Genomic DNA, 27,109 nt, shown 5'->3' with positions numbered 1-27,109 from the left:
AAAAGGACTATGGATTAACCCCTTAAGGACGCAGCCTAGTTTGGGCCTTAAGGCTCAGAGCCCATTTTTCAAATCTGACATATTTCACTTTATGTGGTAATAACGTCGGAATGCTTAAACCTATCCAAGCGATTCTGAGAATGTTTTCTCGTGACACTTTGGGCTTCATGTTCGTGGTAAAATTTGGTCGATATATTCAATCTTTATTTGTGAAAAATTGCAAAATTTAGAGAAAATTTACAAAAAATAGCATTTTTCAGAATTTAAATGCATCTGCTTGAAAAACAGACGGTTATACCACTCAAAATAGTTACTAGTTCACATTTCCCATATGTCTACTTAAGATTGGCATCGTTTTTTGAACATTATTTTATTTTTCTTGGACGTTGCAAGGCTTAGAACATAAACAGCAATTTCTCATATTCTTAAGAAAATTTAAAAAGCCTTTTTTTGAAGGTACCAGTTCAGTTCTGAAGTGGATTTGAGGAGCCTATGTATTAGAAACCCCCATAAAATACCCCATTTTAAAAACTAGACCTCTCAAAGTATTCAAAACAGCATATAGAAAGTTTTTTAACCCTTCAGGCATTTCACAGGAATTAAAGCAAAGTGGAAATGAAATTTGCAAATTTCATTTTTTCTGCTGAATTTCAAATTTATTCATTTTTTTCTATAACACAGAAGGTTTTACCAGAGAAATACTACTAAATATGTATTGTCCAGATTCTGCAGTTTTTAGAAATGTCCCACATGTGGCTCTATTGCGCTCGTGGACTAAAACACAAGCCCTAGAAGCAAAGAAGCACCTAGTGCATTTTAAGGCCTCTTTTTTATTAGAATATATTTTAGGCAGCATGCCAGGTTTGAAGAGGTGTTGAGGTATCAAAACAATGGAAACTACACCCCTCAAGGAATTCATTTATGGTTTTTGTTATCATTTTGACAGCACAGTTTTTTCACAGCACCTATTTGAATTGGGCTGTGAAATGAAAAAAATGATATTTTTTCCAATAAGATGTCATTTTTGATCAAAATTTCTTATTTTCACAGGGAACAACATACCCCATTTTGTTGCCCAATTTGTCCTTAGTGCGGCAATACCCCATTTGTGGTGATAAACTGCCGTTTGGGCCCATGGGAGGGCTCAGAAGGAAAGGAGCGCTATGTGTTTGTTGGAGTCCAGATTTTGCTGGATTGGTTTTCGGGTGCCATGTCGCATTTGCAGAGCCCCAGAGGTATCAAAGCAATGGAAACCCACCAGAAGTGACCCCATTTTGGAAACTACACCCCTCAAGGAATTAATTTATGGTTTTTGTTATCATTTTGACCGCACAGTTTTTTCACAGCACCTATTTGAATTGGGCTGTGAAATGAAAAAAATGATATTTTTTCCAATAAGATGTCATTTTTGATCAAAATTTCTTATTTTCACAGGGAACAACATACCCCATTTTGTTGCGCAATTTGTCCTTAGTGCGGCAATTCCCCATTTGTGGTGATAAACTGCCGTTTGGGCCCATGGGAGGGCTCAGAAGGAAAGGAGCGCTATGTGTTTGTTGGAGTCCAGATTTTGCTGGATTGGTTTTCGGGTGCCATGTCGCATTTGCAGAGCCCCAGAGGTATCAAAGCAATGTAAACCCACCAGAAGTGACCCCATTTTGGAAACTACACCCCTCAAGGAATTCATTTATGGTTTTTGTTATCATTTTGACCGCACAATTTTTTCACAGCACCTATTTGAATTGGGCTGTGAAATGAAAAAAATGATATTTTTTCAAATAAGATGTCATTTTTGATCAAAATTTCTTATTTTCACAGGGAACAACATACCCCAATTTTGTTGCCCAATTTGTCCTTAGTGCGGCAATACCCCATTTGTGGTGATAAACTGCCGTTTGGGCCCATGGGAGGGCTCAGAAGGAAAGGAGCGCTATGTGTTTGTTGGAGTCCAGTTTTTGCTGGATTGGTTTTCGGGTGCCATGTCGCATTTGCAGAGCCCCAGAGGTATCAAAGCAATGTAAACCCACCATAAGTGACCCCATTTTGGAAACTACACCCCACAAGGAATTCATTTATGGTTTTTGTTATCATTTTGACAGCACAGTTTTTTCACAGCACCTATTTGAATTGGGCTGTGAAATGAAAAAAATGATATTTTTTCCAATAAGATGTTATTTTTGATCAAAATTTCTTATTTTCACAAGGAACAACATACCCCATTTTGTTGACCAATTTGTCCTTAGTGCGGCAATACCCCATTTGTGGTGATAAACTGCCGTTTGGGCCCATGGGAGGGCTCAGAAGGAAAGGACCACCATTTGGCCTACTGGAGCTTTTCTGGTGCTAAGTCATGTGTGCAGAAGCCCCTGAGGTACCAGTACAGTTGAAACCCCCGAGAAGTGACCCCATTTTAAAAACTACACCCCTTAAGACATTCATCTAGAGGTGTAGTGAGCATTTTGACCCCACAGGTACTGTGTAAAAGATAATGCGCAGCAGATGGTGCAGAGTGAGATTTGCAATTTTATATATATATATATGGCATGCCAGTGTCCGATATAGTGTGCCCAGCATGCGCCACCGGAGATATACACCCCTTAAATTGTAATGTGGGTTATCCTGGGTACGGCAATACCCTACATGTGGCTGTTATCAGCTGCCTGGGCATACGGCAGGGCTCAGAAGGGAAAGATGAGGGGGGTAAGCTGTGCGGAGTGCATCAGGGTAAATTAAAAATCAAGGGATGTATGATACATTTTAAAACAATCTTTTATACAGAGCCCTGGTTTTTCGGGACACGTGTCACATTGGTATATTGTGTTCTTCCTTATCCCCCTCTTATAGCAGACTCTGCACCTCTTTTGACTCTTTCCCTTTCCACCGGTTTGGGGAACTTCTCTTGGAAAGTGTTGCCCTGGTACGATGCGTGTGGCCTCGCTTCCAGAAGTACTGGGTGCCCCCCCTTCCTGATCCCTAAAGATTAGATCTTGAAATTCCAGGAAAGTTCCCCTCTGGCCTGCACATCGACGTAGCACGTACGCATTGTACAAAGTCATCTGTATGATGTGCCCGGCCAGCTTCTTATACCACACCGCATGGCGCTGTAGGGCTTCAGGACTTTATTTGACAAGTCCTTCCCTCCCATGTACCTATTGTAGTCCAGGATGCAGTCTGGTTTGGGGGTGGCCTTTCCTTCATATATCCTAAACCTGTAGGTATACCCTGAGGCACTCTCGCACAGCTTATACATCCTCACGTCATACCTTGACCTCTTACCCGGCAGGTACTGGCGGAATTGAACCCTCCCTTTAAAATGTACCAGGGACTCATCAATAGAAATACACTTCTCGGGGGTGTATGCTTGGGAAAACCGGGCACTGAAACGGTCTAATAGGGGTCTCCATTTATACAAACGGTCAAAACTGGGGTCATCTCGGGGTGGGCACGGCTCATTATCAGTATAATGTAAGAAGCGAAGTATTGCCTCATTTATTTATTTTTTTAGGTTCCAGTTCAGTTCTGAAGTTGCTTTGAGGGGCCCATATATTAGAAACCCCTATCCAACACCCCATTTTAGAAACTAGACCCCTCAAAGTATTCACAACAGCATTTAGAAAGTTTATGAACCCTTTAGGTGTTTCACAGAAATTTAGAGCAAAGTAGAGGTGAAATTTACTTTTCTTTTTTTGTCAGAAAATCCTCTTTATATCATTTTTTTTATAACACAAAAGGATTTATCAGAGAAACGCAACTTAATACGTATTTCCCAGATTCTGCAGTTTAGAGAAATATCCCACATGTGGCGCTAGTACGGTAATGGACTGAACCACCGGCCTCCGAAGCAAAGGAGCACCTAGTGGATTTTGAGCCCTCTTTTTTATTAGGCAACATGTCCGGTTTGAAGAGGTCTTGTGGTGCCAAAACAGTGGAAAACCCCCAAAAGTGACCCGAATTTGGAAACTAGACCCCTTGAGGAATCCATTGCAGTTTTCATGTCATGCATGCGGCTTTTTGATCAGTTTTTATTCTATTTTTAGGTGGCGCGGTGACTAAAAAACCGCAATTCTACTATTGTTTTTTTGTTCTATTTTTTTCACAGCGTTCACCGTGCGCTATAAATGACACATTCACTTCATTCTGCGGGGCGATACGATTACGGCGGTACCAGATGTTTATAGTTTTTTTATGTCTTATGGCGTTTGCACAATAAAATACTTGTTGTAATAAATCATTTACTTTTTGTGTTGCCTTATTCTAAGAGCCATAACGTTTTTATTTTTCCTTCAAAAAAGCCGTGCGAGGACTTATTTTTTGCGTAACGAACTGTAGTTTCGATCAGTACCATTTTTCGGTACATGCGACTTTTTGATCTCTTTTTATTCCATTTTTTGCGAGGTCAAGTGACCAAACAATTGTGATTGTGGTGCGGTTTATTATTTATTTTTTTTACGACGTTCACCGCGCGGGATAAATAACGAAATAATTTTGTAGTTCAGGCCGTTACGGACGCGGCGATACCAATTATGTATAGTTTATTTGTTTATTTATTTATTTTAATAATAAAAACTGACAAGGGAAAAAGGGGGATTTTTACTTTTATTACTTTTAAAACTTTTATTTTCTTATTTTTACACAACTTTTTTTTACTTTTTTTTAACTTTTTTACTTTGTCCCATTAGGGGACTTGAGGGCAGGAGGCCCTGATCGCTATTCTAATACACTGCACTACATGCGTAGTGCAGTGTATTAGAATTGTCAGCTACTCACTGACAGCAAGCATAGTGGGTCCTGACTCTGTCAGGACCCACTAGGCTTCCGTCTATGGCATAGCCGGACGCCATTGTTTGGTGTCCGGCTGCCATAGTCACCATCGCCGGCCGCTATCGTGTAGGAGGCCGGCGATGGCGGATTAACCCCTAAGAAGCCGCTATCGCTATTGAACGCGGCTTCTGAGGGGTTAAATCTGCGGGGACCACCGCGATCGGTCCCGGCACATTGAGCAATGATAGTCTGCTGTCGGAAACAGCAGCTATCACAGCTCATGCACGCGCCCCGCGCGAACGGCGCCGTGTTTACTCCATGACATACTATTATCTCATGGAGCGCGAACGATGCACTTACCATGACATAATAGTATGTCCTGGAGCGTTAAGGGGTTAAAGCATTTAATGTCAATGGCCATTCTAAGCTGAATGTCAATGGCCATTCTAAGCTGAATGTGCCTGCTCTCGTCAGAACGCAGAAGTTACACAGCTTAAGGCCTCGCTAGTACCAGTGTGGGAGACTGTCTGGGAATCCGTGGTGCGGTTGAATTGTTATTATGTCGTTTAGATTTTGTTTCACAATCGATTAAAAAGGACTATGGATTAAAGCATTTAATGTCAACGGCCATTCTAAGCTGAATGTCCCTGCTCTCGTCAGATCGCAGAAGTTACTCAGCTTAAGGCCTCGCTAGTACCATTGTGGGAGACTGTCTGGGAATCCGTGGTGCGGTTGACTTTTTATTATGTAGTTTAGATTTTGTTTCACAATAGATTAAATAGGACTATCGATTAAAGCATTTAACGCCAATGGCCATTCTAAGCTGAATGTGCCTGCTCTCGTCAGATCGCAGAAGTTACACAGCTTAAGGCCTCGCTAGTACCAGTGTGGGAGACTGTCTGGGAATCCGTGGTGCGGTTGAATTTTTATTATGTCGTTTAGATTATGTTTCACAATCGATTAAAAAGGACTATGGATTAAAGCATTTAATGTCAACGGCCATTCTAAGCTGAATGTCCCTGCTCTCGTCAGATCGCAGAAGTTACTCAGCTTAAGGCCTCGCTAGTACCAGTGTGGGAGACTGTCTGGGAATCCGTGGTGCGGTTGACTTTTTATTATGTCGTTTAGATTTTGTTTCACAATAGATTAAATAGGACTATCGATTAAAGCATTTAACGTCAATGGCCATTCTAAGCTGAATGTGCCTGCTCTCGTCAGATCGCAGAAGTTACACAGCTTAAGGCCTCGCTAGTACCAGTGTGGGAGACTTTCTGGGAATCCGTGGTGCGGTTGACTTTTTATTATGTCGTTTAGATTTTGTTTCACAATCGATTAAAAAGGACTATGGATTAAAGCATTTAATGTCAATGGCCAGTCTAAGCTGAATGTGCCTGCTCTCGTCAGATCGCAGAAGTTACACAGCTTAAGGCCTCACTAGTACCAGTGTGGGAGACTGTCTGGGAATCCGTGGTGCGGTTGAATTTTTATTATGTCGTTTAGATTTTGTTTCACAATCGATTAAAAAGGACTATGGATTAAAGCATTTAATGTCAATGGCCATTCTAAGCTGAATGTCCCTGCTCTCGTCAGATCGCAGAAGTTACACAGCTTAAGGCCTCGCTAGTACCAGTGTGGGAGACTGTCTGGGAATCCGTGGTGCGGTTGACTTTTTATTATATCGTTTAGATTTTGTTTCACAATAGATTAAATAGGACTATGGATTAAAGCATTTAACGTCAATGGCCATTCTAAGCTGAATGTGCCTGCTCTCGTCAGAACGCAGAAGTTACACAGCTTAAGGCCTCGCTAGTACCAGTGTGGGAGACTGTCTGGGAATCCGTGGTGCGGTTGAATTTTTATTATGTCGTTTAGATTTTGTTTCACAATCGATTAAAAAGGACTATGGATTAAAACATTTAATGTCAATGGCCAATCTAAGCTGAATGTCCCTGCTCTCGTCAGATCGCAGATGTTACACAGCTTAAGGCCTCGCTAGTACCAGTGTGGGAGAATGTCTGGGAATCCGTGGTGCGGTTGACTTTTTATTATGTTGTTTAGATTTTGTTTCACAATAGATTAAATAGGACTATGGATTAAGGCTTTTAATGTCAATGGCCATTCTAAGATGAATGTGCCTGCTCTCGTCAGATCGCAGAAGTTACACAGCTTAAGGCCTCGCTAGTACCAGTGTGGGAGACTGTCTAGGAATCCGTGGTGCGGTTGACTTTTTATTATGTCGTTTAGATTTTGTTTCACAATCGATTAAAAAGGACTATGGATTAAAGCATTTAATGTCAATGGCCATTCTAAGCTGAATGTGCCTGCTCTCGTTAGATCGCAGAAGTTACACAGCTTAAGGCCTCGCTAGTACCAGTGTGGGAGACTGTCTGGGAATCCGTGGTGCGGTTGACTTTTTATTATGTCGTTTAGATTTTGTTTCACAATAGATTAAATAGGACTATGGATAAAAGCATTTAACGTCAATGGCCATTCTAAGCTAAATGTGCCTGCTCTCGTCAGATCGCAGAAGTTACACAGCTTAAGGCCTCGCTAGTACCAGTGTGGGAGACTGTCTGGGAATCCGAGGTGCGGTTGACTGTTTATTATATTGTTTAGATTTTGTTTCACAATCGATTAAAAAGGACTATGGATTAAAGCATTTAATGTCAATGGCCATTCTAAGCTGAATGTCCCTGCTCTTGTCAGATCGCAGAAGTTACACAGCTTAAGGCCTCGCTAGTATCAGTGTGGGAGACTGTCTGGGAATCCGTGGTGCGGTTGACTTTTTATTATGTCGTTTAGATTTTGTTTCACAATCGATTAAAAAGGACTATGGATTAAAGCATTTAATGTCAATGGCCATTCTAAGCTGAATGTCCCTGCTCTCGTCAGATCGCAGAAGTTACACAGCTTAAGGCCTCGCTAGTACCAGTGTGGGAGACTGTCTGGGAATCCGTGGTGCGGTTGACTTTTTATTATGTTGTTTAGATTTTGTTTCACAATAGATTAAATAGGACTATGGATTAAGGCTTTTAATGTCAATGGCCATTCTAAGCTGAATGTGCCTGCTCTCGTCAGATCGCAGAAGTTACACAGCTTAAGGACTCGCTAGTACCAGTGTGGGAGACTGTCTGGGAATCCGTGGTGCGGTTGACTTTTTATCATATCGTTTAGATTTTGTTTCACAATCGATTAAAAAGGACTATGGATTAAAGCATTTAATGTCAATGGCCATTCTAAGCTGAATGTGCCTGCTCTCGTTAGATCGCAGAAGTTACACAGCTTAAGGCCTCGCTAGTACCAGTGTGAGAGACTGTCTGGGAATCCGTGGTGCTGTTGAATTTTTATTATGTCGTTTAGATTTTGTTTCACAATCGATTAAAAAGGACTATGGATTAAAGCATTTAATGTCAATGGCCATTCTAAGCTGAATGTCCCTGCTCTCATCAGATCGCAGAAGTTACACTGCTTAAGGCCTCGCTTGTACTAGTGTGGGAGACTGTCTGGGAATCCGTGGTGCGGTTGACTTTTTATTATGTCGTTTAGATTTTGTTTCACAATCGATTAAAAAGGACTATGGATTAAAGCATTTAATGTCAATGGCCATTCTAAGCTGAATGTGCCTGCTCTCGTTAGATCGCAGAAGTTACACAGCTTAATGCCTCGCTAGTACCATTGTGGGAGACTGTCTGGGAATCCGTGGTGCGGTTGCCTTTTTATTATGTCGTTTAGATTTTGTTTCACAATAGATTAAATAGGACTATGGATTAAAGCATGTAACGTCAATGGCCATTCTAAGCTGAATGTGCCTGCTCTCGTCAGATCGCAGAAGTTACACAGCTTAAGGCCTCGCTAGTACCAGTGTGGGAGACTGTCTGGGAATTCGTGGTGCGGTTGAATTTTTATTATGTCGTTTAGATTTTGTTTCACAATCGATTAAAAAGGACTATGGATTAAAGCATTTAACGTCAATGGCCGTTCTAAGCTGAATGTCCCTTCTCTCGTCAGATCGCAGAAGTTACACAGCTTAAGGCCTCGCTAGTACCAGTGTGGGAGACTGTCTGGGAATCCGTGGTGCGGTTGACTTTTTATTATGTTGTTTAGATTTTGTTTCACAATAGATTAAATAGGACTATGGATTAAGGCTTTTAATGTCAATGGCCATTCTAAGCTGAATGTGCCTGCTCTCGTCAGATCGCAGAAGTTACACACTTAAGACTTCGCTAGTACCAGTGTGGGAGACTGTCTGGGAATCCGTGGTGCGGTTGACTTTTTATTATGTCGTTTAGATTTTGTTTCACAATAGATTAAATAGGACTATGGATTAAAGCATTTAACGTCAATGGCCATTCTAAGCTGAATGTGCCTGCTCTCGTCAGAACGCAGAAGTTACACAGCTTAAGGCCTTGCTAGTACCAGTGTCGGAAGACTGTCTGGGAATCCGTGGTGCGGTTGAATTTTTATTATGTCGTTTAGATTTTGTTTCACAATCGATTAAAAAGGACTATGGATTAAAGCATTTAATGTCAATGGCCATTCTAAGCTGAATGTCCCTGCTCTCGTCAGATCGCAGAAGTTACACAGCTTAAGGCTTCGCTAGTACCAGTGTGGGAGACTGTCTGGGAATCTGTGGTGAGGTTGACTTTTTATTATGTCGTTTAGATTTTGTTTCACAATAGATTAAATAGGACTATGGATTAAAGCATTTAATGTCAATGGCCATTCTAAGCTGAATGTGCCTGCTCTCGTCAGATCGCAGAAGTTAGACAGTTTAAGGCCTCGCTAGTACCAGTGTGGGAGACTGTCTGGGAATCCGTGGTGAGGTTGAATTTTTATTATGTCGTTTAGATTTTGTTTCACAATCGATTAAAAAGGACTATGGATTAAAGCATTTAATGTCAATGGCCATTCTAAGCTGAATGTCCCTGCTCTTGTCAGATCGCAGAAGTTACACAGCTTAAGGCCTCGCTGGTACCAGTGTGGGAGACTGTCTGGGAATCCGTGGAGCGGTTGACTTTTTATTATGTTGTTTAGATTTTGTTTCACAATAGATTAAATAGGACTATGGATTAAGGCTTTTAATGTCAATGGCCATTCTAAGCTGAATGTGCCTGTTCTCGTCAGATCGCAGAAGTTACACAGCTTAAGGCCTCGCTAGTACCAGTATGGGAGACTGTCTGGGAATCCGTGGTTCGGTTGACTTTTTATTATGTCGTTTAGATTTTGTTTCACAAGCGATTAAAAAGGACTATTGATTAAAGCATTTAATGTCATTGGCCATTCTAAGCTGAATGTGCCTGCTCTCGTTAGATCGCAGAAGTTACACAGCTTAAGGCCTCGCTAGTACCAGTGTGGGAGACTGTCTGGGAATCCATGGTGCGGTTGCCTTTTTATTATGTCGTTTAGAATTTGTTTCACAATCGATTAAAAATAATAATAAACTAAAGCTTTAAAAGTTAATAGCTATTCTTAGGTGAAATGTGCCTTTTCTCGTCAAATCGCAGATCAATAACACTTTAACACCTCGCTAGTACCAGTGTGGGAGACTTCCTGGGCTTCCGTGGTGCTGTTGACTTTTTATTATGTCGTTTAGAATTTCTTTCACAATTGTTTAAAAATAAAAATAGACTAAAGCTTTAAAAGTTAATAGCCATTCTAAGCTTAAATGTGCCTTTTCTCGTCAAATCGCCGATATATAACACTTTAAGTCCTCGCTAGTACGAGTGTGAGAGACTGTCTGGGAATCCGAGGTGCGGTTGACTTTTTATTATGTCGTTTAGATTTGTTTCACAATCGATTAAAATGGACTATGGATTAAAGTATTTAATGTCAATGGCCGTTCTAAGCTGAATGTGCCTGCTCTTGTCAGATCGCAGAAGTTATACAGCTTAAGGCCTCGCTAGTACCAGCGTGGGAGACTGTCTGGGAATCTGTGGTGCGGTTGACTTTTTATTATGTCGTTTAGATTTTGTTTCACAATAGATTAAATAGGACTATGGATTAAAGCATTTAACGTCAATGGCCATTCTAAGCTGAATGTGCCTTCTCTCGTCAGATCGCAGAAGTTACACAGCTTAAGCCCTCGCTAGTACCAGTGTGGGAGACTGTCTGGGAATCCGTGGTGCGGTTGCCTTTTTATTATGTCGTTTAGATTTTGTTTCACAATAGATTAAATAGGACTATGGATTAAAGCATTTAATGTCAATGGCCATTCTAAGCTGAATGTGCCTGCTTTCGTCAGAACGCAGAAGTTACAAAGCTTAAGGCCTCGCTAGTACCAGTGTGGGAGACTGTCTGGGAATCAGTGGTGCGGTTGCCTTTTTATTATGTCGTTTATATTTTGTTTCACAATCGATTAAAAAGGACTATGGATTAAAGCATTTAATGTGAATGGCCATTCTAAGCTGAATGTGCCTCCTCTCGTTAGATCGCAGAAGTTACACAGCTTAACGCCTCGCTAGTACCAGTGTGGGAGACTGTCTGGGAATCCGTGGTGCGGTTGACTTTTTATTATGTCGTTTAGATTTTGTTTCACAATAGATTAAATAGGACTATGGATTAAAGCATTTAACGTCAATGGCCATTCTAAGCTGAATGTGCCTGCTCTCGTCAGATCGCAGAAGTTACACAAGTTAAGGCCTCGCTAGTACGAGTGTGGGAGACTGTCTGGGAATCCGTGGTTCGGTTGAATTTTTATTATGTTGTTTAGATTTTGTTTCACAATCGATTAAAAAGGACTATGGATTAAAGCATTTAATGTCAATGGCCATTCTAAGCTGAATGTCCCTGCCCTCGTCAGATCGCAGAAGTTACACAGCTTAAGGCCTCGCTAGTACCAGTGTGGGAGACTGTCTTGGAATCCGTGGTGCGGTTGACTTTTTATTATGTCGTTTAGATTTTGTTTCACAATCGATTAAAAAGGACTATGGATTAAAGAATTTAATGTCAATGGCCATTATAAGCTGAATGTGCCTGCTCTCGTCAGATCGCAGGAGTTACACAGCTTAAGGCCTCGCTAGTACTAGTGTGGGAGACTGTCTGGGAATCCGTGGTGCGGTTGACTTTTTATTATGTCGTTTAGATTTTGTTTCACAATCGATTAAAAAGGACTATGGATTAAAGCATTTAATGTCAATGGCCATTCTAAGCTGAATGTGCCTGCTCTCGTCAGATCGCAGAAGTTACACAGCTTAAGGCCTCGCTAGTACCAGTGTGGGAGACTGTCTGGGAATCCGTGTTGCGGTTGACTTTTTATTATGTTGTTTAGATTTTGTTTCACAATAGATTAAATAGGACTATGGATTAAGGCTTTTAATGTCAATGGCCATTCTAAGCTGAATGTGCCTGCTCTCGTCAGATCGCAGAAGTTACACAGCTTAAGGCCTCGCTAGTACCAGTGTGGGAGACTGTCTTGGAATCAGTGGTGCGGTTGCCTTTTTATTATGTCGTTTATATTTTGTTTCACAATCGATTAAAAAGGACTATGGATTAAAGCATTTAATGTGAATGGCCATTCTAAGCTAAATGTGCCTGCTCTCGTTAGATCGCAGAAGTTACACAGCTTAACGCCTCGCTAGTACCAGTGTGGGAGACTGTCTGGGAATCCGTGGTGCGGTTGACTTTTTATTATGTCGTTTAGATTTTGTTTCACAATAGATTAAATAGGACTATGGATTAAAGCATTTAATGTCAATGGCCATTCTAAGCTGAATGTGCCTGCTCTCGTCAGATCGCAGAAGTTACACAGGTTAAGGCCTCGCTAGTACGAGTGTGGGAGACTGTCTGGGAATCCGTGGTGCGGTTGAATTTTTATTATGTCGTTTAGATTTTGTTTCACAATCGATTAAAAAGGACTATGGATTAAATCATTTAATGTCAATGGCCATTCTAAGCTGAATGTCCCTGCTCTCGTCAGATCGCAGAAGTTACACAGCTTAAGGCCTCGCTAGTACCAGTGTGGGAGACTGTCTGGGAATCCGTGGTGCGGTTGACTTTTTATTATGTCGTTTAGATTTTGTTTCACAATCGATTAAAAAGGACTATGGATTAAAGAATTTAATGTTAATGGCCATTATAAACTGAATGTGCCTGCTCTCGTCAGAATGCAGAAGTTACACAGCTTAAGGCCTCGCTAGTACCAGTGTGGGAGTCTGTCTGGGAATCCGTGGTGCGGTTGAAATTTTATTATGTCGTTTAGATTTTGTTTCACAATCGATTAAAAAGGACTATGGATTAAAGCATTTCATGTCAATGGCCATTCTAAGCTGAATGTCCCTGCTCTCGTCAGATCCCAGAAGTTACACAGCTTAAGGCCTCGCTAGTACCAGTGTGGGAGACTGTCTGGGAATCCGTGGTGCGGTTGACTTTTTATTATGTTGTTTCGATTTTGTTTCACAATAGATTAAATAGGACTATGGATTAAGGCTTTTAATGTCAATGGCCATTCTAAGCTGAATGTGCCTGCTCTCGTCAGATCGCTGAAGTTACACAGCTTAAGGCCTCGCTAGTACCAGTGTGGGAGACTGTCTGGGAATCTGTGGTGCGGTTGACTTTTTATTATGTCGTTTAGATTTTGTTTCACAATCGATTAAAAAGGACTATGGATTAAAGCATTTAATGTGAATGGCCATTCTAAGCTAAATGTGCCTGCTCTCGTTAGATCGCAGAAGTTACACAGCTTAACGCCTCGCTAGTACCAGTGTGGGAGACTGTCTGGGAATCCGTGGTGCGGTTGACTTTTTATTATGTCGTTTAGATTTTGTTTCACAATAGATTAAATAGGACTATGGATTAAAGCATTTAATGTCAATGGCCATTCTAAGCTGAATGTGCCTGCTCTCGTCAGATCGCAGAAGTTACACAGGTTAAGGCCTCGCTAGTACGAGTGTGGGAGACTGTCTGGGAATCCGTGGTGCGGTTGAATTTTTATTATGTCGTTTAGATTTTGTTTCACAATCGATTAAAAAGGACTATGGATTAAATCATTTAATGTCAATGGCCATTCTAAGCTGAATGTCCCTGCTCTCGTCAGATCGCAGAAGTTACACAGCTTAAGGCCTCGCTAGTACCAGTGTGGGAGACTGTCTGGGAATCCGTGGTGCGGTTGACTTTTTATTATGTCGTTTAGATTTTGTTTCACAATCGATTAAAAAGGACTATGGATTAAAGAATTTAATGTTAATGGCCATTATAAACTGAATGTGCCTGCTCTCGTCAGAACGCAGAAGTTACACAGCTTAAGGCCTCGCTAGTACCAGTGTGGGAGACTGTCTGGGAATCCGTGGTGCGGTTGAAATTTTATTATGTCGTTTAGATTTTGTTTCACAATCGATTAAAAAGGACTATGGATTAAAGCATTTCATGTCAATGGCCATTCTAAGCTGAATGTCCCTGCTCTCGTCAGATCCCAGAAGTTACACAGCTTAAGGCCTCGCTAGTACCAGTGTGGGAGACTGTCTGGGAATCCGTGGTGCGGTTGACTTTTTATTATGTTGTTTCGATTTTGTTTCACAATAGATTAAATAGGACTATGGATTAAGGCTTTTAATGTCAATGGCCATTCTAAGCTGAATGTGCCTGCTCTCGTCAGATCGCTGAAGTTACACAGCTTAAGGCCTCGCTAGTACCAGTGTGGGAGACTGTCTGGGAATCTGTGGTGCGGTTGACTTTTTATTATGTCGTTTAGATTTTGTTTCACAATCGATTAAAAAGGACTATGGATTAAAGCATTTAATGTCAATGGCCATTTTAAGCTGAATGTGCCTGCTCTCGTTAGATCGCAGAAGTTACACAGCTTAATACCTCGCTAGTACCAGTGTGGGAGACTGTCTGGGAATCCGTGGTGCGGTTGACATTTTATTATGTCGTTTAGATTTTGTTTCACAATAGATTAAATAGGACTATGGATTAAGGCTTTTAACGTCAATGGCCATTCTAAGCAGAATGTGCCTGCTCTCTTCAGATCGCAGAAGTTACACAGCTTAAGGCCTCGCTAGTACCAGTGTGGGAGACTGTCTGGGAATCCATGGTGCGGTTGACTTTTTATTATGTCGTTTAGATTTTGTTTCACAATCGATTAAAAAGAACTATGGATTAAAGCATTTAATGTCAATGGCCGTTCTAAGCTGAATGTGCCTGCTCTCGTCAGATCGCAGAAGTTACACAGCTTAAGGCCTCGCTAGTACCAGTGTGGGAGACTGTCTGGGGATCCGTGGTGCGGTTGACTTCTTATTATGTCGTTTAGATTTTGTTTCACAATAGATTAAATAGGACTATGGATTAAAGCATTTAACGTCAATGGCCATTCTAAGCTGAATGTGACTGCTCTCGTCAGAACGCAGAAGTTACACAGCTTAAGGCCTCGCTAGTACCAGTGTGGGAGACTGTCTGGGAATCCGTGATGTGGTTGAATTTTTATTATGTCGTTTAGATTTTGTTTCACAATCGATTAAAAAGGACTTTGGATTAAAGCGTTTAATGTCAATGGCCATTCTAAGCTGAATGTCCCTGCTCTCGTCAGATCGCAGTACTTACACAGCTTAAGGCCTCGCTAGTACCAGTGTGGGAGACTGTCTGGGAATCCGTGGTGCGGTTGACTTTTTATTATGTTGTTTAGATTTTGTTTCACAATAGATTAAATAGGACTATGGATTAAGGCTTTTAATGTCAATGGGCATTCTAAGCTAAATGTGCCTGCTCTCGTCAGATCGCAGAAGTTACACAGCTTAAGGCCTCGCTAGTACCAGTGTGGGAGACTGTCTGGGAATCCGTGGTGCGGTTGACTTTTTATTATGTCGTTTAGATTTTGTTTCACAATCGATTAAAAAGGACTATGGATTAAAGCATTTAATGTCAATGGCCATTCTAAGCTGAATGTGCCTGCTCTCGTCAGATCGCAGAAGTTACACAGCTTAAGGCCTCGCTAGTACCAGTGTGGGAGACTGTCTGGGAATCCGTGGTGTGGTTGACTTTTTATTATGTTGTTTAGATTTTGTTTCACAATAGATTAAATAGGACTATGGATTAAGGCTTTTAATGTCAATGGCCATTCTAAGCTGAATGTGGCTGCTCTCGTCAGATTGCAGAAGTTACACAGCTTAAGGCCTCGCTAGTACGAGTGTGGGAGACTGTCTGGGAATCCGTGGTGCGGTTGAATTTTTATTATGTCGTTTAGATTTTGTTTCACAATCGATTAAAAAGGACTATGGATTAAATCATTTAATGTCAATGGCCATTCTAAGCTGAATGTCCCTGCTCTCGTCAGATCGCAGAAGTTACACAGCTTAAGGCCTCGCTAGTACCAGTGTGGGAGACTGTCTGGGAATCCGTGGTGCGGTTGACTTTTTATTATGTCGTTTAGATTTTGTTTCACAATCGATTAAAAAGGACTATGGATTAAAGAATTTAATGTTAATGGCCATTATAAACTGAATGTGCCTGCTCTCGTCAGAACGCAGAAGTTACACAGCTTAAGGCCTCGCTAGTACCAGTGTGGGAGACTGTCTGGGAATCCGTGGTGCGGTTGAAATTTTATTATGTCGTTTAGATTTTGTTTCACAATCGATTAAAAAGGACTATGGATTAAAGCATTTCATGTCAATGGCCATTCTAAGCTGAATGTCCCTGCTCTCGTCAGATCCCAGAAGTTACACAGCTTAAGGCCTCGCTAGTACCAGTGTGGGAGACTGTCTGGGAATCCGTGGTGCGGTTGACTTTTTATTATGTTGTTTCGATTTTGTTTCACAATAGATTAAATAGGACTATGGATTAAGGCTTTTAATGTCAATGGCCATTCTAAGCTGAATGTGCCTGCTCTCGTCAGATCGCTGAAGTTACACAGCTTAAGGCCTCGCTAGTACCAGTGTGGGAGACTGTCTGGGAATCTGTGGTGCGGTTGACTTTTTATTATGTCGTTTAGATTTTGTTTCACAATCGATTAAAAAGGACTATGGATTAAAGCATTTAATGTCAATGGCCATTTTAAGCTGAATGTGCCTGCTCTCGTTAGATCGCAGAAGTTACACAGCTTAATACCTCGCTAGTACCAGTGTGGGAGACTGTCTGGGAATCCGTGGTGCGGTTGACATTTTATTATGTCGTTTAGATTTTGTTTCACAATAGATTAAATAGGACTATGGATTAAGGCTTTTAACGTCAATTGCCATTCTAAGCAGAATGTGCCTGCTCTCTTCAGATCGCAGAAGTTACACAGCTTAAGGCCTCGCTAGTACCAGTGTGGGAGACTGTCTGGGAATCCATGGTGCGGTTGACTTTTTATTATGTCGTTTAGATTTTGTTTCACAATCGATTAAAAAGAACTATGGATTAAAGCATTTAATGCCAATGGCCGTTCTAAGCTGAATGTGCCTGCTCTCGTCAGATCGCAGAAGTTACACAGCTTAAGGCCTCGCTAGTACCAGTGTGGGAGACTGTCTGGGGATCCGTGGTGCGGTTGACTTCTTATTATGTCGTTTAGATTTTGTTTCACAATAGATTAAATAGGACTATGGATTAAAGCATTTAACGTCAATGGCCATTCTAAGCTGAATGTGACTGCTCTCGTCAGAACGCAGAAGTTACACAGCTTAAGGCCTCGCTAGTACCAGTGTGGGAGACTGTCTGGGAATCCGTGATGTGGTTGAATTTTTATTATGTCGTTTAGATTTTGTTTCACAATCGATTAAAAAGGACTTTGGATTAAAGCATTTAATGTCAATGGCCATTCTAAGCTGAATGTCCCTGCTCTCGTCAGATCGCAGTACTTACACAGCTTAAGGCCTCGCTAGTACCAGTGTGGGAGACTGTCTGGGAATCCGTGGTGCGGTTGACTTTTTATTATGTTGTTTAGATTTTGTTTCACAATAGATTAAATAGGACTATGGATTAAGGCTTTTAATGTCAATGGGCATTCTAAGCTAAATGTGCCTGCTCTCGTCAGATCGCAGAAGTTACACAGCTTAAGGCCTCGCTAGTACCAGTGTGGGAGACTGTCTGGGAATCCGTGGTGCGGTTGACTTTTTATTATGTCGTTTAGATTTTGTTTCACAATCGATTAAAAAGGACTATGGATTAAAGCATTTAATGTCAATGGCCATTCTAAGCTGAATGTGCCTGCTCTCGTCAGATCGCAGAAGTTACACAGCTTAAGGCCTCGCTAGTACCAGTGTGGGAGACTGTCTGGGAATCCGTGGTGTGGTTGACTTTTTATTATGTTGTTTAGATTTTGTTTCACAATAGATTAAATAGGACTATGGATTAAGGCTTTTAATGTCAATGGCCATTCTAAGCTGAATGTGGCTGCTCTCGTCAGATTGCAGGAGTTACACAGCTTAAGGCCTCGCTAGTACCAGTGTGGGAGACTGTCTGGGAATCCGTGGTGCGGTTGACATTTTATTATGTCGTTTAGATTTTGTTTCACAATAGATTAAATAGGACTATGGATTAAAGCATTTAACGTCAATGGCCATTCTAAGCTGAATGTGTCTGCTCTTGTCAGATCGCAGAAGTTACACAGCTTAAGGCCTCGCTAGTACCAGTGTGGGAGACTGTCTGGGAATCCGTGGTGCGGTTGAATTTTTATTATGTCGTTTAGATTTTGTTTCACAATCGATTAAAAAGGACTATGGATTAATGCATTTAATGTCAATGGCCATTCTAAGCTGAATGTCCCTGCTCTCGTCAGATCGCAGAAGTTACACAGCTTAAGGCCTCGCTAGTACCAGTGTGGGAGACTGTCTGGGAATCCGTGGTGCGGTTGACTTTTTATTATGTTGTTTAGATTTTGTTTCACAATAGATTAAATAGGACTATGGATTAAGGCTTTTAATGTCAATGGCCATTCTAATCTGAATGTGCCTGCTCTCGTTAGATTGCAGAAGTTACACAGCTTAAGGCCTTGCTAGTACCAGTGTGAGAGACTGTCTGGGAATCCGTGGTGAGGTTGACTTTTTATTATGTCGTTTAGATTTTGTTTCACAATCGATTAAAAAGGACTATGGATTAAAGCATTTAATGTCAATGGCCATTCTAAGCTGAATGTCCCTGCTCTCGTCAGATCGCAGAAGTTACACAGCTTAAGGCCTCACTAGTACCATTGTGGGAGACTGTCTGGGAATCCGTGGTGCGGTTGACTTTTTATTATGTCGTTTAGATTTTGTTTCACAATCGATTAAAAAGGACTATGGATTAAAGCATTTAATGTCAATTGCCATTCTAAGCTGAATGTGCCTGCTCTCGTCAGATCGCAGAAGTTACACAGCTTAAGGCCTCGCTAGTACCAGTGTGGGAGACTGTCTGTGAATCCGTGGTGCGGTTGACTTTTTATTATGTCGTTTAGATTTTGTTTCACAATCGATTAAAAAGGACTATGGATTAAAGCATTTAATGTCAATGGCCATTCTAAGCTGAATGTTCCTGCTCTCGTTAGATCGCAGAAATTACACAGCTTAACGCCTCGCTAGTACCAATGTGGGAGACTGTCTGGGAATCCGTGGTGCGGTTGACTTTTTATTATGTCGTTTAGATTTTGTTTCACAATAGATTAAATAGGACTATGGATTAAAGCATTTAACGTCAATGGCCATTCTAAGCTGAATGTGCCTGCACTCGTCAGATCGCAGAAGTTACACAGCTTAAGGCCTCGCTAGTACCAGTGTGGGAGACTGTCTGGGAATCCGTGGTGCGGTTGACTTTTTATTATGTCGTTTAGATTTTGTTTCACAATCGATTAAAAAGGACTATGGATTAAAGCATTTAATGTCAATGGCCATTCTAAGCTGAATGTGCCTGCTCTCGTTAGATCGCAGAAGTTACACAGCTTAAGGCCTCGCTAGTACCAGTGTATGAGACTGTCTGGGAATCCGTGGTGCGGTTGACTTTTTATTATGTTGTTTAGATTTTGTTTCACAATCGATTAAAAAGGACTATGGATTAAAGCATTTAATGTCAATGGCCATTCTAAGCTGAATGTCCCTTCTCTCGTCAGATCGCAGAAGTTACACAGCTTAAGACCTCGCTAGTACCAGTGTGGGAGACTGTCTGGGAATCCGTGGTGAGGTTGACTTTTTATTATGTCGTTTAGATTTTGTTTCACAATCGATTAAAAAGGACTATGGATTAAAGCTTTTAATGTCAATGGCCATTCTAAGCTGAATGTGCCTGCTCTCGTTAGATCGCAGAAGTTACACAGTTTAAGGCCTCGCTAGTACCAGTGTGGGAGACTGTCTGGGAATCCGTGGTGCGGTTGACTTTTTATTATGTCGTTTAGATTTTGTTTCACAATCGATTAAAAAGGACTATGGATTAAAGCATTTAATGTCAATGGCCATTCTAAGCTGAATGTCCCTGCTCTCGTCAGATCGCAGAAGTTACACAGCTTAAGGCCTCGCTTGTACCAGTGTGGGAGACTGTCTGGGAATCCGTGGTGCGGTTGACTTTTTATTATGTTGTTTAGATTTTGTTTCACAATAGATTAAATAGGACTATGGATTAAGGCTTTTAATGTCAATGGCAATTCTAAGCTGAATGTCCCTGCTCTCGTCAGATCGCAGAAGTTACACAGCTTAAGGCCTCGCTAGTACCAGTGTGGGAGACTGTCTGGGAATCCGTGGTGCGGTTGAATTTTTATTATGTCGTTTAGATTTTGTTTCACAATAGATTAAATAGGACTATGGATTAAAGCATTTAACGTCAATGGCCATTCTAAGCTGAATGTGCCTGCTCTCGTCAGATCGCAGAAGTTACACAGCTTAAGGCCTCGCTAGTACCAGTGTGGGAGACTGTCTGGGAATCCGTGGTGCAGTTGACTTTTTATTATGTCGTTTAGATTTTGTTTCACAATAGATTAAATAGGACTATGGATTAAAGCATTTAACGTCAATGGCCATTCTAAGCTGATTGTGCCTGCTCTCGTCAGAACGCAGAAGTTACACAGCTTAAGGCCTCGCTAGTACCAGTGTGGGAGACTGTCTGGGAATCCGTGGTGCGGTTGAATTTCTATTATGTCGTTTAGATTTTGTTTCACAATCGATTAAAAAGTACTATGGATTAAAGCATTTAATGTCAATGGCCATTCTAAGCTGAATATCCCTGCTCTCATCAGATCGCAGAAGTTACACAGCTTAAGGCCTCGCTAGTACCAGTGTGGGAGACTGTCTGGGAATCCGTGGTGCGGTTGACTTTTTATTATGTTGTTTAGATTTTGTTTCACAATAGATTAAATAGGACTATGGACTATGGACTAAGGCTTTTAATGTCAATGGCCATTCTAAGCTGAATGTGCCTGCTCTCGTCAGATCGCATAAGTTACACAGCTTAAGGCCTCGCTAGTACCAGTGTGGGAGACTGACTGGGAATCCGTGGTGCGGTTGACTTTTTATTATGTCGTTTAGATTTTGTTTCACAATCGATTAAAAAGGACTATGGATTAAAGCATTTAAAGTCAATGGCCATTCTAAGCTGAATGTGCCTGCTCTCGTTAGATCGCAGGAGTTACACAGCTTAAGGCCTCGCTAGTACCAGTGTGGGAGACTGTCTGGGAATCCGTGGTGCAGTTGACTTTTAATTATGTCGTTTAGATTTTGTTTCACAATCGATTAAAAAGGACTATGGATTAAAGCATTTAAAGTCAATGGCTATTCTAAGCTGAATGTGCCTGCTCTCGTTAGATCGCAGAAGTTACACAGCTTAATGCCTCGCTAGTACCAGTGTGGGAGACTGTCTGGGAATCCGTGGTGCGGTTGACTTTTTATTATGTCGTTTAGATTTTGTTTCACAATCAATTGAATAGGACTATGGATTAAAGCATTTAACGTCAATGGCCATTCTAAGCTGAATGTGCCTGCTCTCGTCAGAACGCAGAAGTTACACAGCTTAAGGCCTCGCTAGTACCAGTGTGGGAGACTGTCTGGGAATCCGTGGTGCGGTTGAATTTTTATTATGTCGTTTAGATTTTGTTTCACAATCGATTAAAAAGGACTATGGATTAAAGCATTTAATGTCAATGGCCATTCTAAGCTGAATGTCCCTGCTCTCGTCAGATCGCAGAAGTTACACAGCTTAAGGCCTCGCTAGTACCAGTGTGGGAGACTGTCTGGGAATCCGTGGTGCGGTTGACTTTTTATTATGTTGTTTAGATTTTGTTTCACAATAGATTAAATAGGACTATGGATTAAGGCTTTTAATGTCAATGGCCATTCTAAGCTGAATGTGCCTGCTCTCGTCAGATCGCAGAAGTTACACAGCTTAAGGCCTCGCTAGTACCAGTGTGGGAGACTGTCTGTGAATCCGTGGTGCGGTTGACATTTTATTATGTCGTTTAGATTTTGTTTCACAATCGATTAAAAAGGACTATGGATTAAAGCATTTAATGTCAATGGCCATTCTAAGCTAAATGTGCCTGCTCTCGTTAGATCGCAGAAGTTACACAGCTTAACGCCTCGCTAGTACCAGTGTGGGAGACTGTCTGGGAATCTGTGTTGCGGTTGAATTTTTATTATGTCGTTTAGATTTTGTTTCACAATCGATTAAAAAGGACTATGGATTAAAGCATTTAATGTCAATGGCCATTCTAAGCTGAATGTCCCTGCTCTCGTCAGATCGCAGAAGTTACACAGCTTAAGGCCTCGCTAGTACCAGTGTGGGAGACTGTCTGGGAATCCGTGGTGCGGTTGACTTTTTATTATGTCGTTTAGATTTTGTTTCACAATCGATTAAAAAGGACTATGGATTAAAGCATTTAATGTCAATGGCCATTCTAAGCTGAATGTCCCTGCTCTAGGCAGATCGCAGAAGTTACACAGCTTAAGGCCTCGCTAGTACCAGTGTGGGAGACTGTCTGGGAATCCGTGGTGCGGTTGAATTTTTATTATGTTGTTTAGATTTTGTTTCACAATAGAATAAATAGGACTATGGATTAAGGCTTATAATGTCAATGGCCATTCTAAGCTGAATGTGCCTGCTCTCGTCAGATCGCAGAAGTTACACAGCTTAAGGCCTCGCTAGTACCAGTGTGGGAGACTGTCTGGGAATCCGTGGTGCGGTTGACTTTTTATTATGTCGTTTAGATTTTGTTTCACAATAGATTAAATAGGACTATGGATTAAAGCATTTAACGTCAATGGCCATTCTAAGCTGATTGTGCCTGCTCTCGTCAGAACGCAGAAGTTACACAGCTTAAGGCCTCGCTAGTACCAATGTGGGAGACTGTCTGGGAATCCGTGGTGCGGTTGAATTTTTATTATGTCGTTTAGATTTTGTTTCACAATAGATTAAATAGGACTATGGACTAAGGCTTTTAATGTCAATGGCCATTCTAAGCTGAATGTGCCTGCTCTCGTCAGATCGCAGAAGTTACACAGCTTAAGGCCTCGCTAGTACCAGTGTGGGAGACTGTCTGGGAATCCGTGGTGCGGTTGACTTTTTATTATGTCGTTTAGATTTTGTTTCACAATCGATTAAAAAGGACTATGGATTAAAGCATTTAAAGTCAATGGCCATTCTAAGCTGAATGTGCCTGCTCTCGTTAGATCGCAGAAGTTACACAGCTTAATCCCTCGCTAGTACCAGTGTGGGAGACTGTCTGGGAATCCGTGGTGCGGTTGACTTTTTATTATGTCGTTTAGATTTTGTTTCACAATCGATTAAAAAGGACTATGGATTAAAGCATTTAATGTCAATGGCCATTCTAAGCTGAATGTGCCTGCTCTCGTCAGATCGCAGAAGTTACACAGCTTAAGGCCTCGCTAGTACCAGTGTGGGAGACTGGCTGGGAATCCGTGGTGCGGTTGAATTCTTATTATGTCGTTTAGATTTTGTTTCACAATCGATTAAATAGGACTATGGATTAAAGCATTTAACGTCAATGGCCATTCTAAGCTGAATGTGCCTGCTCTCGTCAAAACGCAGAAGTTACACAGCTTAACGCCTCGCTAGTACCAGTGTGGGAGACTGTCTGGGAATCCGTGGTGCGGTTGACTTTTTATTATGTCGTTTAGATTTTGTTTCACAATAGATTAAATAGGACTATGGATTAAAGCATTTAACGTCAATGGCCATTCTAAGCTGAATGTGCCTGCTCTCGTCAGATCGCATAAGTTACACAGCTTAAGGCCTCGCTAGTACCAGTGTGGGAGACTGTCTGGGAATCTGTGTTGCGGTTGAAATTTTATTATGTCGTTTAGATTTTGTTTCACAATCGATTAAAAAGGACTATGGATTAAAGCATTTAATGTCAATGGCCATTCTAAGCTGAATGTGCCTGCTCTCGTCAGATCGCAGAAGTTACACAGCTTAAGGCCTCGCTAGTACCAGTGTGGGAGACTGTCTGGGAATCCGTGGTGCGGTTGACTTTTTATTATGTCGTTTAGATTTTGTTTCACAATCGATTAAAAAGGACTATGGATTAAAGCATTTAATGTCAATGGCCATTCTAAGCTGAATGTGCCTGCTCTCGTCAGATCGCAGAAGTTACACAGCTTAAGGCCTCGCTAGTACCAGTGTGGGAGACTGTCTTGGAATCCTTGGTGAGGTTGACTTTTTATTATGTTTAGATTTTGTTTCACAATCGATTAAAAAGGACTATGGATTAAAGCATTTAATGTCAATGGCTATTCTAAGCTGAATGCTCCTGCTCTCGTCAGATCGCAGAAGTTACACAGCTTAAGGCCTCGCTAGTACCAGTGTGGGAGACTGTCTGGGAATCCGTGGTGCGGTTGCATTTTTATTATGTCGTTTAGATTTTGTTTCACAATAGATTAAATAGGACTATGGATTAAAGCATTTAACGTCAATGGCCATTCTAAGCTGAATGTGCCTGCTCTCGTCAGAACGCAGAAGTTACACAGCTTAAGGCCTCGCTAGTACCAGTGTGGGAGACTGTCTGGGGATCCGTGGTGCGGTTGAATTTTTATTATGTCGTTTAGATTTTGTTTCACAATCGATTAAAAAGGACTATGGATTAAAGCATTTAATGTCAATGGCCATTCTAAGCTGAATGTCACTGCTCTCATCAGATCGCAGAAGTTACACAGCTTAAGGCCTCGCTAGTACCAGTGTGGGAGACTGTCTGGGAATCTGTGGTGCGGTTTACTTTTTATTATATTGTTTAGATTTTGTTTCACAATCGATTAAAAAGGACTATGGATTAAAGCATTTAATGTCAATGGCCATTCTTAGCTGAATGTCCCTGCTCTCGTCAGATCGCAGAAGTTACACAGCTTAAGGCCTCGCTAGTACCAGTGTGGGAGACTGTCTGGGAATCCGTGGTGCGGTTGACTTTTTATTATGTCGTTTAGATTTTGTTTCACAATCGATTAAAAAGGACTATGGATTAAAGCATTTAATGTCAATGGCCATTCTAAGCTGAATGTGCCTGCTCTCGTCAGATCGCAGAAGTTACACAGCTTAAGGCCTCGCTAGTACCAGTGTGGGAGACTGTCTGTGAATCCGTGGTGCGGTTGACTTTTTATTATGTCGTTTAGATTTTGTTTCACAATTGATTAAAAAGGACTATGGATTAAAGCATTTAATGTCAATGGCCATTCTAAGCTGAATGTGCCTGCTCTCGTCAGATCGCAGAAGTTACACAGCTTAAGGCCTCGCTAGTACCAGTGTGGGAGACTGTCTGGGAATCCATGGTGCGGTTGACTTTTTATTATGTCGTTTAGATTTTGTTTCACAATAGATTAAATAGGACTATGGATTAAAGCATTTAATGTCAATGGCCATTCTAAGCTGAATGTGCCTGCTCTCGTCAGATCGCAGAAGTTACACAGCTTAAGGCCTCGCTAGTACCAGTGTGGGAGACTGTCTGGGAATCCGTGGTGCGGTTGACTTTTTATTATGTCGTTTAGATTTTGTTTCACAATCGATTAAAAAGGACTATGGATTAAAGCATTTAATGTCAATGGCCATTCTAAGCTGAATGTGCCTGCTCTCGTCAGATCGCAGAAGTTACACAGCTTAAGTCCTCGCTAGTACCAGTGTGGGAGACTGTCTGGGAATCCGTGGTGCAGTTGACTTTTTATTATGTCGTTTAGATTTTGTTTCACAATAGATTAAATAGGACTATGGATTAAAGCATTTAACGTCAATGGCCATTCTAAGCTGAATGTGCCTGCTCTCGTCAGAACGCAGAAGTTACACAGCATAAGGTCTCGCTAGTACCAGTGTGGGAGACTGTCTGGGAATCCGTGGTGCGGTTGAATTTTTATTATGTCGTTTAGATTTTGTTTCACAATCGATTAAAAAGGACTGTGGATTAAAGCATTTAATGTCAATGGCCATTCTAAGCTGAATGTCCCTGCTCTCGTCAGATCGCAGAAGTTACACAGCTTAAGGCCTCGCTAGTACCAGTGTGGGAGACTGTCTGGGAATCCGTGGTGCGGTTGACTTTTTATTATGTTGTTTAGATTTTGTTTCACAATAGATTAAATAGGACTATGGATTAAGGCTTTTAATGTCAATGGCCATTCTAAGCTGAATGTGCCTGCTCTCGTCAGTTCGCAGAAATTACACAGCTTAAGGCCTCGCTAGTACCAGTGTGGGAGACTGTCTGGGAATCTGTGGTGCCGTTTACTTTTTATTATATTGTTTAGATTTTGTTTCACAATCGATTAAAAAGGACTATGGATTAAAGCATTTAATGTCAATGGCCATTCTTAGCTGAATGTCCCTGCTCTCGTCAGATCGCAGAAGTTACACAGCTTAAGGCCTCGCTAGTACCAGTGTGGGAGACTGTCTGGGAATCCGTGGTGCGGTTGACTTTTTATTATGTCGTTTAGATTTTGTTTCACAATCGATTAAAAAGGACTATGGATTAAAGCATTTAATGTCAATGGCCATTCTAAGCTGAATGTGCTTCCTCTCGTCAGATTGCAGAAGTTACACAGCTTAAGGCCTCGCTAGTACCAGTGTTGGAGACTGTCTGTGAATCCGTGGTGCGGTTGACTTTTTATTATGTCGTTTAGATTTTGTTTCACAATAGATTAAATAGGACTATGGATTAAAGCATTTAACTTCAATGGCCATTCTAAGCTGAATGTGCCTGCTCTCGTCAGAACGCAGAAGTTACACAGCTTAAGGCCTCGCTAGTACCAGTGTGGGAGACTGTCTGGGAATCCGTGGTGCGGTTGAATTTTTATTATGTCGTTTAGATTTTGTTTCACAATCGATTAAAAAGGACTATGGATTAAAGCATTTAATGTCAATGGCCATTCTAAGCTGAATGTCCCTGCTCTCGTCAGATCGCAGAAATTACACAGCTTAAGGCCTCGCTAGTACCAGTGTGGGAGACTGTCTGGGAATCCGTGGTGCGGTTGACTTTTTATTATGTTGTTTAGATTTTGTTTCA

The 27,109-nt window shown here is 41.4% G+C and overlaps 94 pseudogenes; all 94 read left to right on the top strand.

Annotated features, from left to right (window-relative positions):
- The first annotated feature begins 5,194 nt into the window (after positions 1-5,194).
- On the top strand, positions 5,195-5,313 carry LOC142681149 (5S ribosomal RNA; annotated as a pseudogene).
- Positions 5,314-5,380: 67 nt separating this feature from the next.
- Positions 5,381-5,499, top strand: LOC142681124 (5S ribosomal RNA; annotated as a pseudogene).
- Positions 5,500-5,566: 67 nt separating this feature from the next.
- Positions 5,567-5,685, top strand: LOC142680069 (5S ribosomal RNA; annotated as a pseudogene).
- Positions 5,686-5,752: 67 nt separating this feature from the next.
- LOC142681044 (5S ribosomal RNA) lies at positions 5,753-5,871 on the top strand (annotated as a pseudogene).
- A 67-nt stretch (positions 5,872-5,938) lies between these two features.
- Positions 5,939-6,057, top strand: LOC142681318 (5S ribosomal RNA; annotated as a pseudogene).
- A 67-nt stretch (positions 6,058-6,124) lies between these two features.
- Positions 6,125-6,243, top strand: LOC142680171 (5S ribosomal RNA; annotated as a pseudogene).
- Positions 6,244-6,310: 67 nt separating this feature from the next.
- On the top strand, positions 6,311-6,429 carry LOC142681063 (5S ribosomal RNA; annotated as a pseudogene).
- Positions 6,430-6,496: 67 nt separating this feature from the next.
- Positions 6,497-6,615, top strand: LOC142681148 (5S ribosomal RNA; annotated as a pseudogene).
- A 253-nt stretch (positions 6,616-6,868) lies between these two features.
- Positions 6,869-6,987, top strand: LOC142680051 (5S ribosomal RNA; annotated as a pseudogene).
- A 67-nt stretch (positions 6,988-7,054) lies between these two features.
- On the top strand, positions 7,055-7,173 carry LOC142681040 (5S ribosomal RNA; annotated as a pseudogene).
- A 67-nt stretch (positions 7,174-7,240) lies between these two features.
- Positions 7,241-7,359, top strand: LOC142681241 (5S ribosomal RNA; annotated as a pseudogene).
- Positions 7,360-7,426: 67 nt separating this feature from the next.
- Positions 7,427-7,545, top strand: LOC142680201 (5S ribosomal RNA; annotated as a pseudogene).
- A 67-nt stretch (positions 7,546-7,612) lies between these two features.
- LOC142681061 (5S ribosomal RNA) lies at positions 7,613-7,731 on the top strand (annotated as a pseudogene).
- Positions 7,732-7,798: 67 nt separating this feature from the next.
- Positions 7,799-7,917, top strand: LOC142680050 (5S ribosomal RNA; annotated as a pseudogene).
- A 67-nt stretch (positions 7,918-7,984) lies between these two features.
- LOC142681437 (5S ribosomal RNA) lies at positions 7,985-8,103 on the top strand (annotated as a pseudogene).
- Positions 8,104-8,170: 67 nt separating this feature from the next.
- Positions 8,171-8,289, top strand: LOC142681362 (5S ribosomal RNA; annotated as a pseudogene).
- Positions 8,290-8,356: 67 nt separating this feature from the next.
- On the top strand, positions 8,357-8,475 carry LOC142680286 (5S ribosomal RNA; annotated as a pseudogene).
- Positions 8,476-8,542: 67 nt separating this feature from the next.
- On the top strand, positions 8,543-8,661 carry LOC142681204 (5S ribosomal RNA; annotated as a pseudogene).
- Positions 8,662-8,728: 67 nt separating this feature from the next.
- LOC142680327 (5S ribosomal RNA) lies at positions 8,729-8,847 on the top strand (annotated as a pseudogene).
- Positions 8,848-9,286: 439 nt separating this feature from the next.
- LOC142680261 (5S ribosomal RNA) lies at positions 9,287-9,405 on the top strand (annotated as a pseudogene).
- A 67-nt stretch (positions 9,406-9,472) lies between these two features.
- On the top strand, positions 9,473-9,591 carry LOC142680271 (5S ribosomal RNA; annotated as a pseudogene).
- Positions 9,592-9,658: 67 nt separating this feature from the next.
- On the top strand, positions 9,659-9,777 carry LOC142680338 (5S ribosomal RNA; annotated as a pseudogene).
- A 67-nt stretch (positions 9,778-9,844) lies between these two features.
- Positions 9,845-9,963, top strand: LOC142681455 (5S ribosomal RNA; annotated as a pseudogene).
- Positions 9,964-10,030: 67 nt separating this feature from the next.
- On the top strand, positions 10,031-10,149 carry LOC142680332 (5S ribosomal RNA; annotated as a pseudogene).
- A 440-nt stretch (positions 10,150-10,589) lies between these two features.
- LOC142680215 (5S ribosomal RNA) lies at positions 10,590-10,708 on the top strand (annotated as a pseudogene).
- Positions 10,709-10,961: 253 nt separating this feature from the next.
- Positions 10,962-11,080, top strand: LOC142680354 (5S ribosomal RNA; annotated as a pseudogene).
- Positions 11,081-11,519: 439 nt separating this feature from the next.
- Positions 11,520-11,638, top strand: LOC142680185 (5S ribosomal RNA; annotated as a pseudogene).
- A 67-nt stretch (positions 11,639-11,705) lies between these two features.
- LOC142680172 (5S ribosomal RNA) lies at positions 11,706-11,824 on the top strand (annotated as a pseudogene).
- Positions 11,825-11,891: 67 nt separating this feature from the next.
- Positions 11,892-12,010, top strand: LOC142681452 (5S ribosomal RNA; annotated as a pseudogene).
- A 67-nt stretch (positions 12,011-12,077) lies between these two features.
- Positions 12,078-12,196, top strand: LOC142680192 (5S ribosomal RNA; annotated as a pseudogene).
- Positions 12,197-12,449: 253 nt separating this feature from the next.
- Positions 12,450-12,568, top strand: LOC142680270 (5S ribosomal RNA; annotated as a pseudogene).
- Positions 12,569-12,635: 67 nt separating this feature from the next.
- On the top strand, positions 12,636-12,754 carry LOC142681060 (5S ribosomal RNA; annotated as a pseudogene).
- Positions 12,755-13,007: 253 nt separating this feature from the next.
- On the top strand, positions 13,008-13,126 carry LOC142681449 (5S ribosomal RNA; annotated as a pseudogene).
- A 67-nt stretch (positions 13,127-13,193) lies between these two features.
- Positions 13,194-13,312, top strand: LOC142681374 (5S ribosomal RNA; annotated as a pseudogene).
- Positions 13,313-13,565: 253 nt separating this feature from the next.
- LOC142680269 (5S ribosomal RNA) lies at positions 13,566-13,684 on the top strand (annotated as a pseudogene).
- A 67-nt stretch (positions 13,685-13,751) lies between these two features.
- Positions 13,752-13,870, top strand: LOC142681058 (5S ribosomal RNA; annotated as a pseudogene).
- Positions 13,871-14,123: 253 nt separating this feature from the next.
- Positions 14,124-14,242, top strand: LOC142681448 (5S ribosomal RNA; annotated as a pseudogene).
- A 67-nt stretch (positions 14,243-14,309) lies between these two features.
- On the top strand, positions 14,310-14,428 carry LOC142681373 (5S ribosomal RNA; annotated as a pseudogene).
- Positions 14,429-14,495: 67 nt separating this feature from the next.
- On the top strand, positions 14,496-14,614 carry LOC142680211 (5S ribosomal RNA; annotated as a pseudogene).
- Positions 14,615-14,681: 67 nt separating this feature from the next.
- LOC142680247 (5S ribosomal RNA) lies at positions 14,682-14,800 on the top strand (annotated as a pseudogene).
- A 67-nt stretch (positions 14,801-14,867) lies between these two features.
- On the top strand, positions 14,868-14,986 carry LOC142680168 (5S ribosomal RNA; annotated as a pseudogene).
- Positions 14,987-15,239: 253 nt separating this feature from the next.
- LOC142680074 (5S ribosomal RNA) lies at positions 15,240-15,358 on the top strand (annotated as a pseudogene).
- Positions 15,359-15,425: 67 nt separating this feature from the next.
- LOC142680182 (5S ribosomal RNA) lies at positions 15,426-15,544 on the top strand (annotated as a pseudogene).
- A 67-nt stretch (positions 15,545-15,611) lies between these two features.
- On the top strand, positions 15,612-15,730 carry LOC142681137 (5S ribosomal RNA; annotated as a pseudogene).
- Positions 15,731-15,983: 253 nt separating this feature from the next.
- LOC142681057 (5S ribosomal RNA) lies at positions 15,984-16,102 on the top strand (annotated as a pseudogene).
- Positions 16,103-16,355: 253 nt separating this feature from the next.
- On the top strand, positions 16,356-16,474 carry LOC142681447 (5S ribosomal RNA; annotated as a pseudogene).
- Positions 16,475-16,541: 67 nt separating this feature from the next.
- LOC142681372 (5S ribosomal RNA) lies at positions 16,542-16,660 on the top strand (annotated as a pseudogene).
- Positions 16,661-16,727: 67 nt separating this feature from the next.
- LOC142680209 (5S ribosomal RNA) lies at positions 16,728-16,846 on the top strand (annotated as a pseudogene).
- Positions 16,847-16,913: 67 nt separating this feature from the next.
- Positions 16,914-17,032, top strand: LOC142680208 (5S ribosomal RNA; annotated as a pseudogene).
- Positions 17,033-17,099: 67 nt separating this feature from the next.
- LOC142680305 (5S ribosomal RNA) lies at positions 17,100-17,218 on the top strand (annotated as a pseudogene).
- A 253-nt stretch (positions 17,219-17,471) lies between these two features.
- Positions 17,472-17,590, top strand: LOC142680073 (5S ribosomal RNA; annotated as a pseudogene).
- Positions 17,591-17,657: 67 nt separating this feature from the next.
- On the top strand, positions 17,658-17,776 carry LOC142680181 (5S ribosomal RNA; annotated as a pseudogene).
- A 67-nt stretch (positions 17,777-17,843) lies between these two features.
- LOC142681135 (5S ribosomal RNA) lies at positions 17,844-17,962 on the top strand (annotated as a pseudogene).
- A 253-nt stretch (positions 17,963-18,215) lies between these two features.
- Positions 18,216-18,334, top strand: LOC142680335 (5S ribosomal RNA; annotated as a pseudogene).
- A 67-nt stretch (positions 18,335-18,401) lies between these two features.
- On the top strand, positions 18,402-18,520 carry LOC142681056 (5S ribosomal RNA; annotated as a pseudogene).
- Positions 18,521-18,773: 253 nt separating this feature from the next.
- On the top strand, positions 18,774-18,892 carry LOC142681179 (5S ribosomal RNA; annotated as a pseudogene).
- Positions 18,893-18,959: 67 nt separating this feature from the next.
- LOC142681152 (5S ribosomal RNA) lies at positions 18,960-19,078 on the top strand (annotated as a pseudogene).
- Positions 19,079-19,145: 67 nt separating this feature from the next.
- LOC142680189 (5S ribosomal RNA) lies at positions 19,146-19,264 on the top strand (annotated as a pseudogene).
- Positions 19,265-19,331: 67 nt separating this feature from the next.
- LOC142681200 (5S ribosomal RNA) lies at positions 19,332-19,450 on the top strand (annotated as a pseudogene).
- A 67-nt stretch (positions 19,451-19,517) lies between these two features.
- Positions 19,518-19,636, top strand: LOC142681446 (5S ribosomal RNA; annotated as a pseudogene).
- Positions 19,637-19,889: 253 nt separating this feature from the next.
- On the top strand, positions 19,890-20,008 carry LOC142681181 (5S ribosomal RNA; annotated as a pseudogene).
- A 67-nt stretch (positions 20,009-20,075) lies between these two features.
- Positions 20,076-20,194, top strand: LOC142681250 (5S ribosomal RNA; annotated as a pseudogene).
- A 67-nt stretch (positions 20,195-20,261) lies between these two features.
- Positions 20,262-20,380, top strand: LOC142680116 (5S ribosomal RNA; annotated as a pseudogene).
- Positions 20,381-20,447: 67 nt separating this feature from the next.
- Positions 20,448-20,566, top strand: LOC142680782 (5S ribosomal RNA; annotated as a pseudogene).
- A 67-nt stretch (positions 20,567-20,633) lies between these two features.
- LOC142681255 (5S ribosomal RNA) lies at positions 20,634-20,752 on the top strand (annotated as a pseudogene).
- A 67-nt stretch (positions 20,753-20,819) lies between these two features.
- LOC142680867 (5S ribosomal RNA) lies at positions 20,820-20,938 on the top strand (annotated as a pseudogene).
- A 74-nt stretch (positions 20,939-21,012) lies between these two features.
- On the top strand, positions 21,013-21,131 carry LOC142681462 (5S ribosomal RNA; annotated as a pseudogene).
- Positions 21,132-21,198: 67 nt separating this feature from the next.
- LOC142681321 (5S ribosomal RNA) lies at positions 21,199-21,317 on the top strand (annotated as a pseudogene).
- Positions 21,318-21,384: 67 nt separating this feature from the next.
- LOC142680195 (5S ribosomal RNA) lies at positions 21,385-21,503 on the top strand (annotated as a pseudogene).
- A 67-nt stretch (positions 21,504-21,570) lies between these two features.
- On the top strand, positions 21,571-21,689 carry LOC142681145 (5S ribosomal RNA; annotated as a pseudogene).
- Positions 21,690-21,756: 67 nt separating this feature from the next.
- On the top strand, positions 21,757-21,875 carry LOC142681055 (5S ribosomal RNA; annotated as a pseudogene).
- Positions 21,876-21,942: 67 nt separating this feature from the next.
- LOC142681320 (5S ribosomal RNA) lies at positions 21,943-22,061 on the top strand (annotated as a pseudogene).
- A 253-nt stretch (positions 22,062-22,314) lies between these two features.
- Positions 22,315-22,433, top strand: LOC142681054 (5S ribosomal RNA; annotated as a pseudogene).
- Positions 22,434-22,686: 253 nt separating this feature from the next.
- On the top strand, positions 22,687-22,805 carry LOC142680384 (5S ribosomal RNA; annotated as a pseudogene).
- Positions 22,806-22,872: 67 nt separating this feature from the next.
- Positions 22,873-22,991, top strand: LOC142681365 (5S ribosomal RNA; annotated as a pseudogene).
- Positions 22,992-23,058: 67 nt separating this feature from the next.
- On the top strand, positions 23,059-23,177 carry LOC142680383 (5S ribosomal RNA; annotated as a pseudogene).
- Positions 23,178-23,244: 67 nt separating this feature from the next.
- LOC142680358 (5S ribosomal RNA) lies at positions 23,245-23,363 on the top strand (annotated as a pseudogene).
- Positions 23,364-23,430: 67 nt separating this feature from the next.
- Positions 23,431-23,549, top strand: LOC142681402 (5S ribosomal RNA; annotated as a pseudogene).
- A 67-nt stretch (positions 23,550-23,616) lies between these two features.
- Positions 23,617-23,735, top strand: LOC142680294 (5S ribosomal RNA; annotated as a pseudogene).
- Positions 23,736-23,988: 253 nt separating this feature from the next.
- LOC142680382 (5S ribosomal RNA) lies at positions 23,989-24,107 on the top strand (annotated as a pseudogene).
- Positions 24,108-24,357: 250 nt separating this feature from the next.
- On the top strand, positions 24,358-24,476 carry LOC142681450 (5S ribosomal RNA; annotated as a pseudogene).
- A 67-nt stretch (positions 24,477-24,543) lies between these two features.
- Positions 24,544-24,662, top strand: LOC142680109 (5S ribosomal RNA; annotated as a pseudogene).
- A 67-nt stretch (positions 24,663-24,729) lies between these two features.
- LOC142680227 (5S ribosomal RNA) lies at positions 24,730-24,848 on the top strand (annotated as a pseudogene).
- A 67-nt stretch (positions 24,849-24,915) lies between these two features.
- LOC142681141 (5S ribosomal RNA) lies at positions 24,916-25,034 on the top strand (annotated as a pseudogene).
- A 67-nt stretch (positions 25,035-25,101) lies between these two features.
- Positions 25,102-25,220, top strand: LOC142681221 (5S ribosomal RNA; annotated as a pseudogene).
- Positions 25,221-25,287: 67 nt separating this feature from the next.
- On the top strand, positions 25,288-25,406 carry LOC142681325 (5S ribosomal RNA; annotated as a pseudogene).
- Positions 25,407-25,473: 67 nt separating this feature from the next.
- On the top strand, positions 25,474-25,592 carry LOC142680381 (5S ribosomal RNA; annotated as a pseudogene).
- Positions 25,593-25,659: 67 nt separating this feature from the next.
- Positions 25,660-25,778, top strand: LOC142681313 (5S ribosomal RNA; annotated as a pseudogene).
- Positions 25,779-25,845: 67 nt separating this feature from the next.
- LOC142680283 (5S ribosomal RNA) lies at positions 25,846-25,964 on the top strand (annotated as a pseudogene).
- A 67-nt stretch (positions 25,965-26,031) lies between these two features.
- On the top strand, positions 26,032-26,150 carry LOC142681053 (5S ribosomal RNA; annotated as a pseudogene).
- A 67-nt stretch (positions 26,151-26,217) lies between these two features.
- Positions 26,218-26,336, top strand: LOC142681228 (5S ribosomal RNA; annotated as a pseudogene).
- Positions 26,337-26,403: 67 nt separating this feature from the next.
- Positions 26,404-26,522, top strand: LOC142681140 (5S ribosomal RNA; annotated as a pseudogene).
- A 253-nt stretch (positions 26,523-26,775) lies between these two features.
- Positions 26,776-26,894, top strand: LOC142681256 (5S ribosomal RNA; annotated as a pseudogene).
- Positions 26,895-26,961: 67 nt separating this feature from the next.
- LOC142681028 (5S ribosomal RNA) lies at positions 26,962-27,080 on the top strand (annotated as a pseudogene).
- Positions 27,081-27,109: the final 29 nt, after the last annotated feature.

This window comes from Rhinoderma darwinii (assembly GCF_050947455.1).
Source record: "Rhinoderma darwinii isolate aRhiDar2 chromosome 2 unlocalized genomic scaffold, aRhiDar2.hap1 SUPER_2_unloc_56, whole genome shotgun sequence".
Taxonomy (NCBI): Eukaryota; Metazoa; Chordata; class Amphibia; order Anura; family Rhinodermatidae; genus Rhinoderma; species Rhinoderma darwinii.
Note: the sequence above shows the minus strand (reverse complement) of the source record. Positions and strands in the feature narration are given on the sequence as shown.